The 20584-nt window shown below is 41.2% G+C and overlaps 1 protein-coding gene across 14 annotated transcripts in view; it reads left to right on the top strand.

The window, feature by feature from the left end:
* The window catches only part of ACVR1 (activin A receptor type 1), a 140916-nt gene that overhangs the window by 41970 nt on the left and 78362 nt on the right, over positions 1-20584 (top strand). For 4 of the 14 annotated variants that reach the window (XM_015110144.3, XM_077956174.1, XM_015110145.3 and 1 more), the window contains one exon: positions 15832-16006. The exons of 1 other annotated variant lie outside the window; for it this stretch is intronic. The gene's annotated coding sequence lies outside the window, so the exon portion shown is untranslated. 14 annotated transcript variants of the gene reach the window in all.

Here is a 20584-nt window from a genome sequence, read left to right as displayed (position 1 = left end):
AGCACTTTGGGAGGTCGAGGCAGGCAGATCACCTGAGGTCAGGAGATTGTGACCATCCTGGCTAACACGGTGAAACCCCGTCTCTACTAAAAATACAAAAAATTAGCCGGGCATGGTGGCATGCGCCTGTAATCCCAGCTACTTGGGAGGCTGAGGCAGGAGAATTGCTTGAACTCAGGAGGCGTAGGTTGCGGTGAGCCGAGATCGCGCCACTGCACTCCAGCCTGGGCGACAGGTGATTTTAAATATAATCCAAAATTATATTTAAAGGAAAATAGCTTCTAGACATGTATGTGACCTGCCCTTTGTATGTCCAAAGTATTATTGAAAAACAGTGGAAGGATACCTCATGGTTGTGTTAAACCAGTCTAAATTTGGTTAGAAGTTCTAAGAGACTCAGTTGAATTCATGTTAGTATGTGTTGTCTTAAGCCTGAGTGCACAGCAGTTCTGGCAGAACCAACAAAAATGCTGCCCATGAAACAACTAAAACTGATTTTTAAAAAAGCTGTTATCTAAGAGTTACCTCCACCAGTACTTAATGCATTCAAAATTAAAACTAACAGGAGCTAACCTTTTCCTTCCTGACAGTTTTAGAAAATAAGCCATTCTAAAACTTACAGAAGATTATCATTTCCCTCTTGGATTTAGAAAGTAAAAAAGCAAAATCAGGTAGACAGATGTTTTTGAAATGGACTAGGGTTCAGTGACCCGAAACTCAGTTGAATTTTTCTCGTAATTGTTGACAGTGTGAATGGTAAACAGACAATTGCTAACGTTTTATTTCCTTTTTATATGTGTGTTGTACTTTCATGTCCTGTCATATTGAAGCAATCCTGAAGGTATTAACTGTTTCTTACCTTGTCTCTCTCAGTGATACTCAACTCCCAGCTGCTCATTTGAGCCACCTGGAGAGTTGGGACAATGGCCATCCTCCATTTCCACCAGAGAGCACTCTTCAGGCACTTTTAACGTACAGCCAAGGGTGAGAACAACTGGGCTTATTTAGTCCTTTAACCATGGGGTTTTGGGTAATGCTTGTCTGCCCTTCCTCTTCAGTGCACAAAGCTCAAGTATATGCTGAACATCAGGGATGCAAAGATACAGGAAGCCAACCTGTGCAGTATGGAGACTAATTTGTTAACTTACTGATCTCTGGAGGAACTTTTACTTAGAGAATTCAGCTGGCTGTATTATCACCTCTACCAGAGGAAGGATAGGGCTGACAATTTACTAGTCTCTAGCTCTTCTTGAATTGCTTTTGAAGGGTAGAAATGTGTGACAAAAGGTTTATACATGTGTGTGTCTGTACTTATATATAAAAATAGATGTTTTTAAGTCTTTTTGAACAATGAAAGTTCCTTTCATTGTTGCTCGGATAAATAGAGCACATTTTAAATGAGAATGGTGTTAAAATGGCTATGAAGAATTAATTTCACATTAGAAATTCTGGCCCAAATTCTGGGAATTTGGGTTATTGATGATAAATATAGATCATTTGTATTAATTGTCAGTGAAGTTGCTTCTTAAGAGTTGCAATATCACAAATGATCAAAAAGCTGATGTTTCAACTTGTGCTTATGTAAATTAATCACAGGTGTGGAATCTTGAGGCTTGTGATGAAAAGACTCCTAACACAGTCATATTCAGGCATGTTTTATGTTATAGAATTAATCTATAAAAAATGAATCCTGATGCAAAACTATGTGTTCTAATTAATAGTAACCCAAATCAAGAGGCTAAAATTCCATTAGTGAACTGAATGCTGAGTGACACTTGAGGAGAGTAAAGTATAGAAAATGTCTTTGTTTTGTGGTTACGCATATAAAAGGTTTTGCGTTAAAGAGTCCCGAGATTTATGTATGATAGACAAGGTCGTCTTGATAATAGCACATAATTCTGGGAACAGACCCGTCCCCATCTTCCCACCCCACATCACCCCTACTCCAAAGTATCACTGGAATCCCAAAGAGGATTTGGCTTCAGGTAGGCTGGCTTCAGTCCTAACTCTTGACTTGCCATCATCCTTTCTCATTTTTGTCTTTCCTGTTATTTTCTTCTGATACCTCATGTGTCCTTTGGTAGAGGCCATTTCATTTTAATTATCTGCAATTTGCTAATTTAGTCTGAAGTCGGCAGTGATTTGCAGTTTCTCAGTAGTAGTTCTCATCTGACTGGGGGGTGGTGTCTGCCTGTTTTATGGATGGGACACAGGCAGAGAGTAATGTGCTTAAGATACCAGTGCCTGGGAAGTTACATGCCTAGGTTCATTCCTCAAGCTATGTGATTCCAGAGCTTTTGCTGTTTTCACAAAAATTAACTGGGAGATAAGCTATGTCCAGGTGGTGAAGAGGCACGGCCCAGAATGTACTCGAGGTCTAAGTTGTACGGAAAAAAGGCTGTAAGACCTTTTAAACTGATTTTTAAAATAACAGTTTTATTGAGTTAGTTCATATACCAAAAATATTCACCCTTTTATAATGTACGATTCAGTGGTTTTTAGTGCAGCCACAGAACTGTTCAACTGACACCACTATCTAATGTTAGAACATTTTCACCACCCTGACAGAGAAACTATTAGCAGGTAAGACTAATTTTAAAGCTAATATTATTGGAGTAGAAGCCAAGGATTGGGCTCTCCTGATCATCCTGTGAACAGAGTGAGGGTAGAAACCCAGTTCCTGGTCCAACCCTGCAGTGGGCACACAGTAGACACCAGTGTTGACTCTCACAGAATCCTCCAGAACAGTGAATTCTCAACTTTTGAAATTTTAACCCAGTCCCAATTTTGGTAAACTAAAAAATCTCCCTTTGCCCACCTGTTTTATGAAAACAACAGGATTTAAAATTTTTGTCTAAGCCCCTATTTATGTTTTTTGATTTTTCTAGGGTAGATCTGCCACCCTCATTATTTTGCTTGGAGAGTCATTGGCATCTCAAGACTTCTGGGTTATTTTCATTGCAGGTTTGGTTGAACACATGACATGATTCAGTGCAGTCATGAGTTCACATGACTCACGCATTAAGCGATTTCATGGGTTAAAGTGATCCCAGCCAGCAAATGCTAATAACAGCCATTTATTATTCCTTGGATCTTCCTACTCTTTTCTTTAACATTTGTCTTTGGCCATTGCCTCCTTTCTGTTACCTTTTTCATGCTTATTAAAGTAAATTGAATAACATTATATAGCAATGTGTGTTATTTGTCTTTTCTTCCCAGTGTGATATAAACAGGCTGGGGCTGAGAAAATGGGTAGTGGGGTGGGGAAAAACCTTTAAGAAGGTAAAGGCCAGGTGTGGTGTCTCATTCTTGTAATCCTAGTGCTTTGGGAGGCCAAGGTGGGAGAATTGTTTGAGACCAGGAATTCAAGGTTACAGTGAGTTATGTTTCTGCCACTCTACTCCAACTTGAGCAACAGAGTAAGACCCTGTTTCTAAGACAAAAAATGTAGCAAATGTAATATTGTCATGGTGAGAGGAAGAACACTTCTTTTTCCTACTTTAGCTCCCTCAGTCACCTTGACTGACAACATCTGGAAGCAGGCCAGCCAGTGAGAGCTTAGCCAAGGGAATTGTATGGGGGCATGAGTCCAAGTGACCATCTTGGGAATAATTCTCTGGGAAAAAATTACATTTTTTTTGTTTTGTTTTGGTGAAACAAAGCATCGCCCTTCTTACATTTTATTGGTAACAATTTAGTTTCCAGTAATATTACATGGTAATATTACATGGTATTTAAGTATTGTTCTCAAGTTTTGTTTTCTCTCTGTGTGTGTATATAAAATTTAGAAAAAAGATTATGTCCTAAAATGTTAGAGTAGGGAATACTTTGTTTTCAAATGTAAGTCAGGAGGAAGCTGTGGTTGAATATATACATTTAGTTTACATGTTGTCTTTTTGTATGAAATCAGAAACATTGGTAGTTCTCTGTCTCTATAACTGAGGGTTTGGGGAAGTTTGTTTTGTTTTTTACTTTGAGTTAAAAGCCATGACAACACTGAAAATGGGTTCTAGTAGGTCTACCTCCTTTTTTGCCATTAGCATAATTATTTCTCTGTCATTTTTTAAATTGTTCATATTTCTCTTGGATGGTACCTCTTATGCTTTGAATCCATTATCAGGGTACACCATTTATTATCAACATTTATTAAGGGCATTTTATTTTATTTTGAGACGGAGTTTGCTCTTGTCATCTAGGCTGGAGTGCAATGGCATGATCTCGGCTCACTGCGACCTCTGCCTCCTGGGTTCAAGCAATTCTCCTGCCTCAGCCTCCCAAGTAGCTGGGATTACAGGAGCCTGCTACCACACCTGGCTAATTTTTGTATTTTTAGTACACATGGGGTTTCACCATGTTGGCCAGGCTTGTCTTAAACTCCTGACTTCAGGTGATCCACCTGCCTTGGCCTCCCAGAGTGTTGGGATTACAGGCGTAAGCCACTGCACCCAGCCTCTTGGCCTATTATTTATATGACTATCCTTGATGTTTCAGAGGTGAAAAATACTGCTTACCTTTGAGGAGTCCATGGACTCACCAGGGAAACAGTAAAATTTAAAAATTGAAATGCACTTTTAAGGGTCACAATAGTTAAGTTTGGGAACAACAGATGAGGGGGCATGTATTAATATTTCAGACAGGATGTAGACATGGGGGCTTTGGGAGGTGATGCTGGGGCTGATCCTGAAGCATAGGAGTTTGCCAGATGGAAAAAGACATTTCAGGCAGACAACTGCAAAGGCAGAAGGTGAACAAGGCCATGGTGTCCCCAGGGAGCTGTAAGATACAATTAGGATGAGGGTACTTATGAGATGATAATTCGATGATGTTGGAGATGTCTGGGGACAGATCGTGACAATCAGGAAATCTACACGAGCTAGGAGAGCCATTGATGGCTTTAAGCAGAGGAGAGGCACTAGTGTGCTTTACTCAATGAACGATTTACTACGCTGATGGCAGAGATGTAGAAGGGGTCAGCTGGAGCACTGTTGGTGGGAGAGGTCCTGGGCTGGGATGTAGGTAGCGGTGGGGTTTGTTTGTAAGGCGAATTTGGTTTCTGGCTTTGTCTACAAGATTCTTCAGTGGTTCCATTGCAGAAGATAGGGCATAAAGAAAGATTAGTAGATTTGGGATGGTGGGTGACATGGACACCCTTTAGTCTTGGGAACCTGGATGTATTCTTTTGCGCCCTTGAGAGACTGTTCTTAATAGACCCACTGTTACTCTACTTCTGTTTGTACATTTTCTTACTCAGTTGCCCTTCAGTTGGCAAGCAAATGATTGGTGAGCAAATTAAATTAAGGGCAAACCTCAGTCAGACACAGTGGCTCACGCCTGTAATCCCAGCACTTTGGGAGGCCGAGGCGGGTGGATCACTTGAGGTCAGGAGTTCGAGACCAGCCTGGCCAACATGGTGAAACCCCGTCTCTACTAAAAATACAAAAATTATCTGGGCATGGTGGCGGGTACCTGTAATCCCAGCTACTCACGAGGCTGAGGCACAAAAATCGCTTGACCCTGGGAGGCAGAGGTTGGAGTGAGCCAAGATTGTGCCACTGCTCTCCAGCCTGGGTGAAAGAGTGAGACTCTGTCTCAAAAAAAAAAAAAAAAAAAAAAAAGAATGAAACTCCTAAATAAAAAGTGTTATGTTATTTTTACATTTTTTCTTTAATTAGTGGGCTGGGTGCCATCTCAGTACAGAGGTACATTGGACAGCTGTCTTTTTTTTTTTTTTTGAGACAGGGTTTTGCTATCACTCTGTTGTCCAGGCTGGAGTGCAGTGACATGATCTCACCCGCTTCTGCCTCCCAGGCTCAAGCAAGCCTCCTGCCTCAGCTTACCAAGTAGCTGGGACTACAGGGACCCACCACTATGTCTACCTAATTTTTTTTTTTTTTTTTTTTTTTTTTGAGACAGAGTCTTTCTCTGTTGCCCAGGCTGGAGTGCAGTGGCGCTATCTCGGCTCACTGTAAGCTCCACCTCCCAAGTTCAATTGATTCTCCTGCGTCAGTCTCCTGAGTAGCTGGGATTACAGGCATCTGCCATCATGCCTGGCTAACTTATTTTGTATTTTTGTAGAAACAGGGTTTCACCGTGTTGACTAGGCTGGTCTCGAACTCCTGACCTGAGGTGATCCGCCTGCGTGGGCCTCCCAAAATGCTGAGAATACAGGCATGAGCCACTACGCCCGGCCTTTAGTATTTTTTTTGTGGAAATGAGGTTTTGCCATGTTGCCCAGCAAATTCCTGGTCTCAAGCAATCCGCCTACCTCGGCCTCTCAAAGTGCTGGGATTACAGACGTGAGCCACTATGCCTGGCCCCAAAAAAATCTTTAATTAAAGAATACCCCTTGCCGTTAGCATAATTCTTGAGGAATCCTGGTAACAATCATGAAAGAAATATCTAACCAGAATCTTTGAGCTAGAAGGAGACTTAATGACTTGGGCCACTGCTCTCTCTCTCTCTTTTTTTTTTGTTAAGACGGAGCCTTGCTCTGTTGCCCAGGCTGGAGTGCAGTGGTGCGGTGTTGGCTCACTGCAAGCTCTGCCTCCCGGGTTCAGGCCATTCTGCCTCAGCCTCGCGAGTAGCTGGGACTACAGGCACCCACCACTACGCCCGGCTCATTTATTTATTTATTTTTTGTATTTTTAGTAGAGACAGGGTTTCACCGTGTTAGCCATTATGGTCTCAATCTCCTGACCTCGTGATTCGCCTGCCTCGGCCTCCCAAAGTTCTGGGATTACAGGCGTGAGCCACTGTTCCCGGCCTGCTCTCTCTTTATAGTTAGTATAAAAGGATAACAGAGAAGGGTGAGAAGGGTTAGTGACTTCTGAGTGTCATACAGCAGTGGTGCAGGGTCATGTCTAGCTCACCAGTTCAGTGTTATCTCCATCGACCTGGATGACTCCCTGCTCAATCGCATAGAGACAATAGAGCTGAGTTGAGAGACCCTAGTCCTCAAGACCACCAAGTCAGCGGCAGACCCAGAGTTGCCTAAATTCTTGACTTTAATCTTATTTTAAATTAACTCACTGTTCATAGGCCAACAAGTATTTGTTGACTAGTTAGTATAGAAGGGATACTACCCCAATTATTACACAATCAAAGATAAAAGGCTGTTTTTCTCTTCAAGAAGTGGGCAGGTTAATTTTTCAGATTAACTCATTACAGGACTGGCAAATACTTATACAATTCATGGCTTGTCTGACATAATTATGGGTATGTAGTATATACACACACAAAACCAATGAGAAATGAGGCCACATAAAACATTGTTCATTTTTCTTTTCTTTTTTCCCTAACTTTATTGGATTTTGTTTTGTTTTGCTTTGCTTTTTTGCTTGTTACCTTGTTCTCTCTGCACAGTGGGCAAGCAGTTTTTAGACTAGCTTTAGAAATGCCTGTATGCTGGTGGGCAAACAATAAATGGAACCAAACAATAAAAAATAATATTGATTGTCTTTTGTTCAGTTTATTCTTGTTCAATCGTAATTAGGAAGCGTGATCTGGTGAAAATTTTTCTTAGGTTGGTAATGACATAAATACTTGCAGGAAGGTATTTGGTACTTTCTGCTACTGCTTTGAATTTAAGCCTAGAGTAGAAATTTAGCCACTTAGTGATAGAGAAGTTTCTTTTTCTTTGCAAAGCTTATGAACTTGAAATTATTCCTTCCTTCCTTCCTTCCTTCCTTCCTTCCTTCCTTCCTTCCTTCCTTCCTTCCTTCCTTCCTTCTTTCTTTTGTTTTCTTTCTTTCCCTCCCTTCCCTTCCCTTCCTTTCTTTCCTTCTTTCTTCCTTTTCTTTTCCTTCCTCCCCTCCACTCCCCTCCCTCCCCTCCCCTCCTTTCCCCTCCCTCCCCTCCCCTCCTTTCTCTTCCCTTCCCTTCCTTCTCTCTCCTTTCCTTCCCTTCCCCTTCCCCTTCCCCTTCCCCTTCCCCTTCCCCTTCCCCTTCCCCTTCCCCTTCCCCTTCCCCTTCCCCTTCCCCTTCCCCTTCCCCTTCCCCTTCCCCTCCCCTCCCCTCTCCTCTCCTTTGTTTTTTTTTTTTTTTTTTTTGACAGAATCCTACTCTGTCGCCCAGGCCGGAATGCAGTGGTGTGACCATAGCCCACTGCAGCCTCCATCTCCCAGGCTCAAACAATCCTTCCCCCCCTCACCTTCACAAATAGCTGGGACTACAGGTATGTACCATCCATGCTTGGCTAAATTTTTGGAGATGAAGTCTCACAGTATTGCCCAGGCTTGTCTCGAACTCTTGGGCTTAAGCAATCCTCCTGCCTTGTCCTCCCAAAGTGTGGGGATTACAGGCATGAGCCACTGTGCCCAGCCTGTTTTTTCTACAATTTTAAACTTCATTCACGCCACAAATATTTAAATAGTCTGACATGATGCTAGACCAGGCATTGGAGATATAGCAGCACATTGAATACACAGAGTTCCTACTTTCAAGAGGCTCCTCGTTGAAGTTTTGCTAAATACCTGTCTAGTGAAGGTAAATAGTACAGCCTAAGTGAAACAAAATGCCAGACACTCCATTAGAAAACCAGAAAATCTGGTCCTGGCCTGGTGGGTGGCAGTCTTGCGAACTCTTATAAAAGTGCCTGAGATCATGAGCTGATGAAAGCCTGTATAGTCTTATGTGTGAGTGTAATCACCAAGGATTACCACATTCCTGCCAGACAACAGTTACAACACGGATGTCTCATGGTAATGAAGAGAGCTGGAGCGCTGCTGCAATGGGGTGTACACACATGAAAGCTGAGCCAAACAGACAGAAAGGCGATCTGATTACCAGAGAAGTCTGATTCTGTTTAGGGAGTCGCGTGTTGGGGGAATGGAAGAAGTGACCGGTTCCTCCTTTCTTCCCTTCCACTTGTTCTCAATCCCTCTTCACTCAAGGTGCTCTGATTCTTCTCTGAGAACCATTTGGAGATGTATATATGGCTGTAATAAAGCTACTTGGGTTAGCCCAGGACAGCAGACTGGTTTCATGGAAGACGTTTTTTCTATGGATGGAGTAGTGGAGAGGAAGAGGGATGGTTTCAGGATGAAATTGTTTACATCACATCACCAGGCATTAGTTAGATTCTCATAAGGAGAGTACAACCTGGATCCCCCACATGCACACTTCACAATAGGGTTCGCTCCAGTGAGAATCTAATGCCACGGCTGATCTGATCTAACAGGAGGCAGAGCTCAGGCCTAATGCTCGTTTGCCAGCAACTTACCTTTTGCTGTGCGGCCAGGTTCCTAACAGCCCATGGACCAGTACCTGTCCACAGCCTGGGGGTTGGGAACCGCTGGCCTGGGGGTTGTCATGAAACTCATTTCTCACTCAGGAATTGATATGACTCCATAGAACCACCACAGACCTGTTAACTGGGTGAAGGCTGATGGGACTTGAAAAAAATGAAGGACAATTAGAAAAATAGGGAGAAAGTGTGATGGATCCATTGGATGTCTATATTGAGCTACTAGCTGCTCTGAAAGGCTTATAGAAAGGCCTTCTGTGTAATTGGTAATATCAGTTAACCAGAAAGGCTGTGTTTATTTCCTTCCTAAACTGGTTAATCAAAAATTTCAGTGGGCCTTGCATAGGGAAAGAAATCAGGATAGAAAAGGGAGAGAGCAGGAATAAAGAAGAGAGAGAGAAAGGAGTGGCTGGGTGTGGTAATCTCTCACTCCTATAATCTCAGCACTTTGAGAGACTGAGATGGGCAGATCACTTGAGGTCAGGAGTTCGAGACCAGCCTGGCCAACATGGCAAAACCCCATCTCCACCAAAAATTAGCCAGGCGTGGTGGCATATGCCTGTAATCCCAGATACTCAGGAGGTTGAGGCAGGAGAGTCACTTGAACCTGGGAGGTAGAGGTTGCAGTGAGTGGAGATTGTGCCACTGAACTCCAGCCTGGGTGAGAGAATAAGACTCCATCTCAAAAAAAAAAAAAAAAAAAAAAAAAAAAGAGAAAGGAGTGAGTGATATGGGTTACTTATGAGTGAGAAGTGCATGTGTGTCTGTCTTTTGTGAAATCTGATCTTCTCTGAAGTCACACCTCATATCTGGTGAGAAGCTGACTTAAGGGGGTATTCTATTTTAGTCTGTAGCCTTCCTGTTTGGTGTCTGGATTTTTTCTAAGTCATCACCAGTGGAAGAATGAGTATTGGGCTGTTAGTCTTTCATGGTCTCTCTTTTCAGGCTTCCTGTGGAGCCTTTTGTAATATTTATTTCAAAGTTGCTTCTTATTGTTATTATTATTTTTGACAGGTCTTGCTCTGTTGCCCAGGCTGGAGTGCAGTGGCGTGAACATGGCTCACTGTAGCCTTGACCTCCTGGGCTGAAGCAGTCCTCCCATCTCACCCTCCTGAGTAGCTGGGACTACAGGTGTGCACTACCATACCTGGCTAATTTTTAAATTTTTTGTAGAGATGGGGTCTCACCATGTTGCCCAGGCTGGTCTCCAACTCCTGGGCTTAAGCAGTCCTCTTATCTTGGCCTTCCAGCGTGCTGGGATTATAGGCATAAGTCACCATGCCTGGCCCTAAATTGCTATTTTGATAAGTCAAAATGGTCAAATCTCAGCAATTGCATAGGATTCAAGCTAATAATTCAACCCTGGTAATCATCACTTCTCTTCTTATAGCTGCTCCTTAAATATTGAGTTCACAACATTAGCTACCATTTATTAGCATACACTGAGTGCCATGTAGTTCATACATGGCGACTCTGCCAGGAAGTCATGACACCTGTTTTGCCAGAAAAGATTACATGGGCCAGGGCCGGGATCCAACTCAGAACCCTTTGGTTCAAGCATGGAGCTTCTTTATGCTACTATAGCCCACTGACTGCCTTTGTTGCCTCAAGTTTTCTCCTTGATTCCTTTACTTTATATTTCTGGCAGGAGTAGATGAATCTTTGGCTGGACAGATGAAAGGGATTTTGATGGGTCATCAAACCACTTCACTTGAGGGTTTCGGGGTTACAGAGTGTAGGCAGATTATCTTTAGAAGTGTAGTCTGGTACTTAATTACACTCTGTAATTAAGTAATCCACAGTGGGCCCCTTTGGTCTTAGCCAAATTGTACGTTAAATTCTGGAGGAGAAAGGTAGTCTAATATTTCAGCCAAAGCATTAGGAAAACCCATCTTCACTGTATTTCCACTTTGGCCCGGTCTTCTTTCTAGGCTGTAAGGCAGACCTGAATCTTTTCCTTAAAACATCTTGGAGATTTTGTTTTTCCTCATGCTCTGCCCTCCCTCCCCAGCTTTTTTTCTTCATTCTCTAGAAGTCTAACATATGATTCCTACTCTGTCTCTCGATATACACCTGGAGAGAACAGTGTTTCTGTCACAGAATTCCTTCTCAGGATTTCTTGGGAAATATATGTTTTTCCAAATCCCTAGAAACATCATTTATGAGGTAAATGGGAAAAAGTGTTATAATTCCCCTGTGAGAATTGTATGAGTCAACACGATGACAGTAGAAAGAATTCACTGATGTCAAGTTGAAAGCAAGAACAGGAAAAGCTGACTTGCGGAGTTGAAGGATAAGATCCACCTTTTTTGGAGCCAGCGCAGGATAGGAGCACGTGGGAGAGAATGGGTCATGATTTCTTCTCGCTGTTGCCATGTTAAAAATGTGTCTTTGTGACCCAATCTGCTACTACCATTGATCTGTCATGTTTGCAAATAAAATAAGTTTATATGCATAGCCTACTGTATACATATCCTACGCTTGGTATTACAAGAAATAAATTTTAGAATTAAACTGAGTCTTTAAATTGGCAGCTTCAACATACGAGTCTGTGTTGTACTGTTAATTTCCTTGTAGATCTGAATGTAGGTTATTGCAGTGGTCAACAAAGTCTCTTTCTAAAGGGCCAGATAGTAAATATTTTAGGTTTTGCAAGCCATACGGACTCTGTTACAACTATCAGTCCTACCATTTCAGTGTGAAAGCAGCCATAGACTATACTTAAAATGAACAAGTGTGCCTGTTCCAATAAAACTTTTATTTACAAATCCAGACTGTGGGCTGAAGTTTGCTTGCTACTGGCATAACATCCAATAATGTTCACTGGCATTTTCCAGGATCTTAGTATTTGCTATAGGCTACAATTCTTTGTAAATACTACTAACTATGATAGTTCCCATTTAGCAGTGTTTTTGGATATCCATAATCATGAGTAAAGAATGGAAGTATTTTAAGAACAATATATTCTGGAGAAATTCCTGGAAATTCGCATTTCTCATGGTCATTCACATTTTCTTATGCATAATTTGGGAATAATATAACCTCTCAATTTCATTGTTAGGATTAAGTCAGACAATGCAAGTAATGTGGTTAGCACAGTTATAGAACTAAGAACTCACTAAATGATAGCTACTATAATTAGTAACTAGATGGGAAGTATTTACCCTATTTCATGGAAAAGGAAACTGAAACTCAGAGGTTAAATGATTTGCAGAGGTCACATTTAATAGGTTGGAAAACTGAGTTTGGCTGCTTCCTAAGTCTATGTTCTTGCTACCATATCCTGCTTTCTGAAGTAGTTCTGGTTAATGGCAATTCCACAGCAAGATACACCATGGTTTATTTGGTTTATGGACTGGGTGAACAGACAGGGAGAGTATGGAATGGTTCTTGAAAGGGTAAGGATTTGCAATGTTTAGAAGCCACAGTTTCTAGAAGCCAAGGATATGGTTGTAACTAAAGAGCTGAGAAAACTTGTCTTGATTTTTTTTTTTCCTGTTGCTTAGCTGCTGTGTGGACTGCCAAGAGCTTGTTTGATTTTAAGTGCTTTTTGTGCTTGCCTGTTACTCAGGTCCCATCATATTGCAACAACTTTTAAGAAACTATGCGTGTTTTTTTAAACTGGATTAAAGAAAACTGTACTGTAATGTTAAATGCCCAAAATTAGAGTTAGAAAATTGGATTGGATTTTCCTTCTCCTTCTTCATTGTCATCCTCCAACCCCCTGCTCAGGAATGTGCCTTTGACCCTTTAGGGTCAGAATTTTACACAGCTTGATTAGCTGCCAAGAATTGAAACTCCATTGCCAAATAAGTTGGCTAAATTTTTGGGAAAAACTCAGCTCAATGAATGGTTTTTGAAAATTTGCTAGAGTTTATTATATAGATATTTATTTCATGGCACTGATTTTTGTTTGTTTGTTTGTTTGCTTGTTTTTTTGAGACAGATTCTCCCTCTGTTCCCCAGGCTGGAGTGCAGTGGCGCTGATTTTGGCTCAGTGCAACCTCCACCTTCCAGGTCCGAGTCACTGGGATTACAGGTGCCTGCCACCATGCCCGGCTAATTTTGTATTTTTGATAGAGACAGGGTTTCACCATGTCGGCCAGGCTGGTCTTGAACTCCTGACCTCAGGTGGTCCACCCACCTCAGCTTCCCAAAGTGCTGGGATTACAGGCATGAGCCACTCCACCTGAATAATAGCACTGATTTTAATTAGTGAGTATATCTTTTTGGGGAGTTGGTTTTTATATTTTCAGTCCCTCTTGGGGTTTTGAACACAACAATTTTTAGCTACCTTTCAGGTGTGCCGAGCTTGCCTGTTGATATGAAAGGTATTTGTGGGGAGATGGGTGCCAAGTAGAACATTTGAAGAGTTAAGTATCCAGTTCAACACGTTATTTGCCATTTTACCAACCTGGTCTTTCTTATAGTACACCACAGTTTTGATTTCAGTCCATGGTTTGTTTGAGAGCCCAGTGAATTTTAAAACAAATGTTAAATTATATTTAACTTGGAGATTTAGTTAAACTCTTGAGCACCAAGTATATGCTAAGTATCGTGAAAGAGGGCTAAACACTGAAGAATAATATGTGATCTTTATCTAGTTTTGAATTGGTTTCGAGAAACCCAGTGCATGGCAGGGAATTAATGCCAGGTTGTTTGTCATATAGAATATAAATACCAGGGGAATTAGAAAGATCTGGGAAATATAAGAATCTTTAGAGAAGACTGGACAGAGGCAGGGGAACCCAAACACTGTCTTGAAGGATGAGAAGGAATTCCATGCAGTGAAGATGGTGGGGCTGGGATGTTGGATGGCAAATTAGAAGCACCTTTATAATAAGGGGGAATAAAAAAAAAAGAGAGAGAGTCTCTGATTTTTAAAAAGAGAATCAGAAAAATACATACCGGTGTTTATTTTCTGGTTTATCTAAACCTCTTCCCACCAATACAGTAACTCTCACTTAAAAGACATGGTTGACCCTAGGCAGGACAGCTGAACACTGGCCTCCTCTTAAAATGCAGTTAGTCTTTGGCAGAGGGGAAGGCAGCTTTAGTGTGACTCTGCCAAATTTCCCTGGCCCCAGCATCTTGGAAAATACCAGTATTTCAGCAGTTTGTTCTGAAACTCAAGGGTTTGTGGGTGCTGCTCAGCTGATGAGTTTGTTTTTAAGGATGCCCACTTTAGAAATGCATTTTTGCTCTTTAACTTTGCTAAGTGATTGCTGAAAAAGACAAATTTCTGGTTGACCTCTCTATGGAAGATAGTTTTACATGTCTTTTTCTTACTGCACCTATTATATGTCTAGATTTTATTTTCAAATAGATTGTGAGCCTCAATTTAATTTGAAGTGAGGAACGGTTTGATAGTATCTGTAAAACAGTTCCCCTGAATTCCAAGGTGGATGGGAAGATTTTTCCCCATAATTATTGCAGAGTGCTGCATTTGGGGCTTGTTTTCTGCTTAGATTTATTTACGTGAAGGTTTTCTTAGCAAAATGTTCCTTGAGGTTAAAAAAAAGGTGCTGTTTTCTGAAGGCAGTAAGTTTTTCAGTGTTTTGTATTAACAATTTGAATGGGAAAGTTTAGTTCTAATAAAAATTTCCTCTTCCTTTGGTTCTAATAAAAATTTCCTCTTCCTTTGGCAAATGTTGATGTTTTTCAAGTCTTCCTAAAGGAAAAGGGGGCCTGGGTGGGTTTTTGTTTTTTATTAGATACCTAGAGCTCCGCTCCTCTTCCCTTCCGCTTTGTGCTCCTTCCCCACCATTGTTTTATGAGCCTTTGAACCAGATCTGTCTATGCCAGAGATTGTTGCTTGAAAATAGACCAAAATCAGATATATTTGAATGGATATACAAGAAATTGGTTACTCTGGTACACTGGATACCTCTAGGAGAGGCCAGGGATGTTGGAACGGGAGGAAGACTTTTCATTCTATAGTTTGTACTGCTCAAACTATTTTTTTTTTTCTATTTTTGAGACAGAGTTTTGCTCTTGTTGCCCAGGCTGGAGTGCAATGGCATAATCTCGGCTTACCGCAACCTACGCCTCCTAGGTTCAAGTGATTCCCCTGCCTCAGCCTCCCCACCAGCTGGGATTACAGGCGTGTGCCACCACACCCAGCTAATTTTGTATTTTTAGTAGAGACAGGGTTTCACTATATTGACCAGACTGGTCTTGAACTCCTGACCTCATGATCCGCCTGCCTCAAATGCACATAATAGTTAGTACATGCAGAGTCAAAATTTTTGTTTGATTTTGTGTGTGGCAAGGGAAGGAGAGGAAAGGGCTAGAGTACATAGTGTATAGGCTTTAAAGGAACTTGATTTTGAAATGTGCCGACTGCAGATCTTACTGGTTTTTGTGTTGTTTAGAAAAATATTTAAAGACCAGTGTGGATCCATGACCTTCACACTCTTCCTATCAGTGTTTTCAAACTTTTCTGTACTTGCTGCACTTGTAGATGGGCTTCGTTTTACGGTACAAATTGAAAGACGTGCCAAATGTGTACTTCCTTTAGCCACCACATTCACAGCTACAGGATTTTCTTCTGCTTAGCTGGTTTTCTTTCTTCTTTCCCTCTGCAGGCTGCAGCGTTGTTAAGCGTCACACTGCCAAAGTGAAAGCTGCTGGAGAACTCATAATCCCAGGAACGCCTCTTCTACTCCCCGAGTACCCCAGTGACCAGAGTGAGAGAAACCCTGAACGAGGGCACGCAGCTTGAAGGACTTTGGGCAGATGTGACCAGGAGCCTGCGTTAAGGTAGCTGAGTCAGCTTTACCCGGAGCTCTCAGAGCCGCGTTGCCAGAACCAGCAGTGCAGCCACTTCAACAAATCACTTCTTTTAATACTCTTTGGCAGAGATCAAATCTACAGGGTAAATTCTTTGCCACAAATGATTATTTTGTTTTTTTATATGAATCCAACATAAGAAAGTTAGGACCAGCCTAATAGTTCTTAGTTCTGACGTTGCTTTCATAGTAGGCTTTGTTGGGTGGATCTGCACAGCTATTCTTTAAATTTGGCCAAGTTTTTCAGATAAATACTGCCAATGTTTCCCTACCTATAAAATGCCCCTGCCATCCTTTTCACCTTACAGGGCCACTACATTAAGTTTTTCTTTTCTTTTTTGTTTTTTTTTTTGTTTTGTTTTGTTTTTTTTTGAGACGGAGTCTGGCTCTGTCGCCCGGGCTGGAGTGTAGTGGCGCGATCTCGGCTCACTGCAAGCTCCGCCTCCCGGGTTCACACCATTCTCCTGCCTCAGCCTCCCGAGTAGCTGGGACTACAGGCGCCCGCCACCTCGCCCGGCTAGTTTTTTGTATTTTTAGTAGAGACGGGGTTTCGCCGTGTTAGCCAGGATGGTCTTGATCTCCTGACCTTGAGATCCACCCGTCTCGGCCTCCCAAAGTGCTGGGATTACAGGCTTGAGCCACCGCGCCCGGCCCAAGTTTTTCTTTTCTTTTGTTTTGTTTTGTTTTTGAGATAGAGTCTTGTTCTGTCACCCAGGCTGGAGTGCAGTGGCATGATCTCGGTTCACTGCAACCTCTACCTCCCGGGTTCACGCAATTCTCCTGCCTCAGCCTCTTGAGTAACTGGGACTACAGGCACGCGCCACCACACTCGGCTAATTTTTTTTGTATTATTAGTAGAGATGGGGTTTTACCATATTGGCCAGGCTAGTCTCGAACTCCTGACCTTGTGATCCGCCTGCCTTGGCCTCCCAACATGCTGGGATTACAGGTGTGAGCCACTGTGCCTGGCCCTAATTTTTTCCTTTAAAATAGACCTTATTTCTTTTAGAGCAGTTTTAGGTTCACAGCAAAATTGAGAAGAAAATAGAGTTCTCATCTATCTCCCCAACACCTCCCCTACTGTCAATATCCCACACCAGAGTAGTACATTTACTACAATCAATGAACCTACATTGACACATCATTATCACCCAAAGGCAATAATTTACATTAGGCTCAATCTTGGTGTTGTACATTCTGTGGGTTTGGACAAATGAGTAATGACATGCATCTACCATTATAGTATTATACAGAGTAGTTTCAGTGCCCTAAAGATCTCTGTGCTCTACCTATTCATTTCCCATCTCCACTAGCCCTTGGCAATCACTGGGCTTTTTACTGTGTCCATACATTACCTTTTCCAGAACTACATTTTAATAATACATTTCCCGTGGAGTGCTTTGAAAGCATAAAGAAGCCTTGAGCCAGGCATGGTGGCTCACACCTCTAATCCCAGTGCTTTGGGAGGCCAAAGGAGGAGGACTGGTTATGTCCAGGAGTTTGAGACCAGCCTGGAAAACATAGTGAGACCCTGTCTCTACAAAAAAGGAAAAAAAAAAAAATTAGCCAGGCATCTTGGCAGGTGCACATATTCCCAGCTACTTGAAAGGCTGAGGCACATGGATTACTTGAACCTGGGAGGTTGAGGCTTCAGTGAGCTGTGATCGCACCACTGCAGCCCAGACTGGGCAATAGAACAAGACCTTGTATCAAAAACAAACAAACAAAACAAAAACACAAAAGTCTCGCTATCCAGGATGAAACGATATTAAGGGTGTGATAAGTTATGGGGGTAATATGTATACCTACTTGGAATAGAGTCAGTAAGATGTTTCTGTGAGGGGAAGCCTGAAGTGCAAAATGTTGATGTGTGTGTCTTTCTTAATTTAACGTTTGAGTTGCTCAGATATGGTTTGAACCATGTATGTGGAGACAGAAGCAAGGAATTGAGGATTAAATTCTGCCAGGGTTGGTCTGTGCAGCCTTTTTAGATTTAATACTTTTGAGGAAAGTCTCTGATACGGCTATTAGGTGCATTCTTTTTAAAGGAAAGTCCAATGTATTATTATAAAACAGTCATTATTATTATTATTATTACTATTTTGAGGCAGGGTCTTACTCTGTTGCCTAGACTGGAGAGCAATGATGCAATCATGGCACGCTGCAGCCTCAAACTCCTGGGCCCAAGGGATCCTCCTGCCTCAGCCTCCTAAGTAGCTAGGACTATAGATGTACATAACCACATCTGGCTATTTTTTGTTGTTTGTTTTTTTTTAAAGACAGGGTCTCACTCTGTTGCCCAGGCTGGTGTTGAACTCCTGGCCTCAAGTGATCCTCCTGCCTTAGCCCCCCATAGCTTTATATTTTATGTAAAAGTTAATTTTGATTATTTCATTTCAGATAATCCAAAACAGTATAAAGTATAGCCATATATAAAGATAAAAGTTCTTCCCTTCTCTCTTTCACTTTTGGCCAAAATCTTGGAATATAAACTTTCCCATTTATAAACCTTTTCATATACAGATATTTTTATACACAAACAAATATGCATATTAATTATGTTAAAAATTGGTGACACATGAGCATACATTCTATTTTACAACTTGCTTTTTGGCTTGACTTGGTATATTGTGGATATTTTTCCTTTTAAGCAGAATTTAATCTCAGGGTGAGAAATCCCTGCCTAGTGTCCCTTATATGGCTGTAACGTAATAATCACCAGTCCTCAAGTGAGAGGTTAGTCCATAATTTAAAGGGGGTAGGCAAGAGGCCTTTCACATTATGGACAAAACCAAGGCCATGACTGTTGACATTGGACTTTGGTCGCTAAGGATGTGTGTTTTTATTTTCGAAGGCAGACGATGCACTGCTTGGGGTTGTTGCCAAGGTGTCAGTTTTGTGAAATTTTTATTTTTTGGAGGCTGTTAATATATTAGCATAGTTGTTAGTTCTGGCTACCATCCTTTGAGCATTTTGAGACACTTTTATGCCCATTTAAGGTGGTGTGAGGTTGAATTAGTTTTAAGAGGAAGTAATGAATAACAGAGATGGTATTAGGAGACAGACTTTATTTTCTGTATATATTTATTTGAGGGAGAAGTAGATGATGGCTGTAGTTAGTTGCTACCCCTGTGATAATTATGAAACAGGGCTAAAATTGTTCATAGTTTCCTAATGTGGTTAACAGTGCAATAGGTAAAAAATGGCAGTTTAATGTGCTTTAATTTGCGTTTTTCTTAGTTTGATTGAGATTGAGCATCTTTTCGTGAGTTTAAAAACCACTTTTATTTCTAGTTATCTTCTTTCTATGTTTGTGTTCATTGTCTATTTTGCTGTTGGGTTATGATTTTTATTATCAAAATATGACATCAAAATTATCAGTCCCCCCTTTTTATCCTTGTGATATGTGCTATTTATATTTTTCTCAGTTGGCCATTTATATAGAAATAATTATTATTTGGTTGTGCAGGTTATTACAAATTTTATATAGTTAAAATTGCCAATTTATTCAAACAAGAATTATTTATTGAATGCCTCTTGTGTATGAGAACTTGTTCTAGACAACAGGCTATACAGTACTAAAAAAGCAGACCCCAATTCTTGCTCTGCAGCAGAACTTACATTCTTACTTACATCGGAGGAAATGGTCAGTATCATAGTATTGTAGTTAAAAGACCTCCTTTCATTTTTAGATTTAAAGACCTACCATCTCCTGGTTCATTCTAATGTCATGTGGGGTTTTTTTAGATTTAAGTCTTTGATCCATCTGAAATGTTAGGTATGAATTCAAATGAATTTTTCTCTAGATGCTCTATTAATTCGGGTTAGGTTGAATTGCTGTAACCAAGGGACTGAAATATGCTATGGTTCAAAGAACACAGAAGTTTATTTTTTCTTCACTTAACAGTCCCCGTGTAAGCAAAACAGATCAGCAGAACCGCCCATATCCACTGATCATTCGGAGGCTTGAGTTACGTCTGTTCCTTGGCTCTAGTAATTGTTGCTGTGATTATCTGCATGGTCCTATCTGAGTTGCTGCTGTATCTGGGTCCCCTCCATGGGAAGGGCAAAGGAGAAAGTCCAGGGCTAGTGATCAGAAACTGCAGACATCACTACAGAGGAGAACTATAGTGATGAGAACTTTGTTATGTGGGTACATCTAGCTGCAGTGGAGACTGAAAAGTGAAGTCTGTGTTGGCCGCCTTGTACCCAAGAAGAAGGAAAGAAGGGATTTTAGTGGAAAATTAGCAGTCTCTGCCATATTGTCTAGAGATTTGGCTAAAAATTCCAATTTTACTGAACGATCCCAACTTTTCTCCTTTGGTTTCTTTTATAGTATAAATTTCCATGTAGATTTTGGTCTATTTCTGGGATAACCGCTTAGTTTCATTAATCTATCTGCCTATTCATGCAGCAGAATCGCATTGTTTTAACTTTCTGAGGCTTAGTTTTTTTTTTTTTTCTTTTTCATAGGGGTAAGTCTCCCCATTTTAAGTCCTATTTCACAGAATTTTAATACTTGTGTGTGTGTTTTAAAAATATGAACTTT

This window comes from Macaca mulatta, chromosome 12 (assembly GCF_049350105.2).
Source record: "Macaca mulatta isolate MMU2019108-1 chromosome 12, T2T-MMU8v2.0, whole genome shotgun sequence".
Lineage (NCBI taxonomy): Eukaryota > Metazoa > Chordata > Mammalia > Primates > Cercopithecidae > Macaca > Macaca mulatta.
This window is presented reverse-complemented; position numbering and strand designations above follow the sequence as displayed.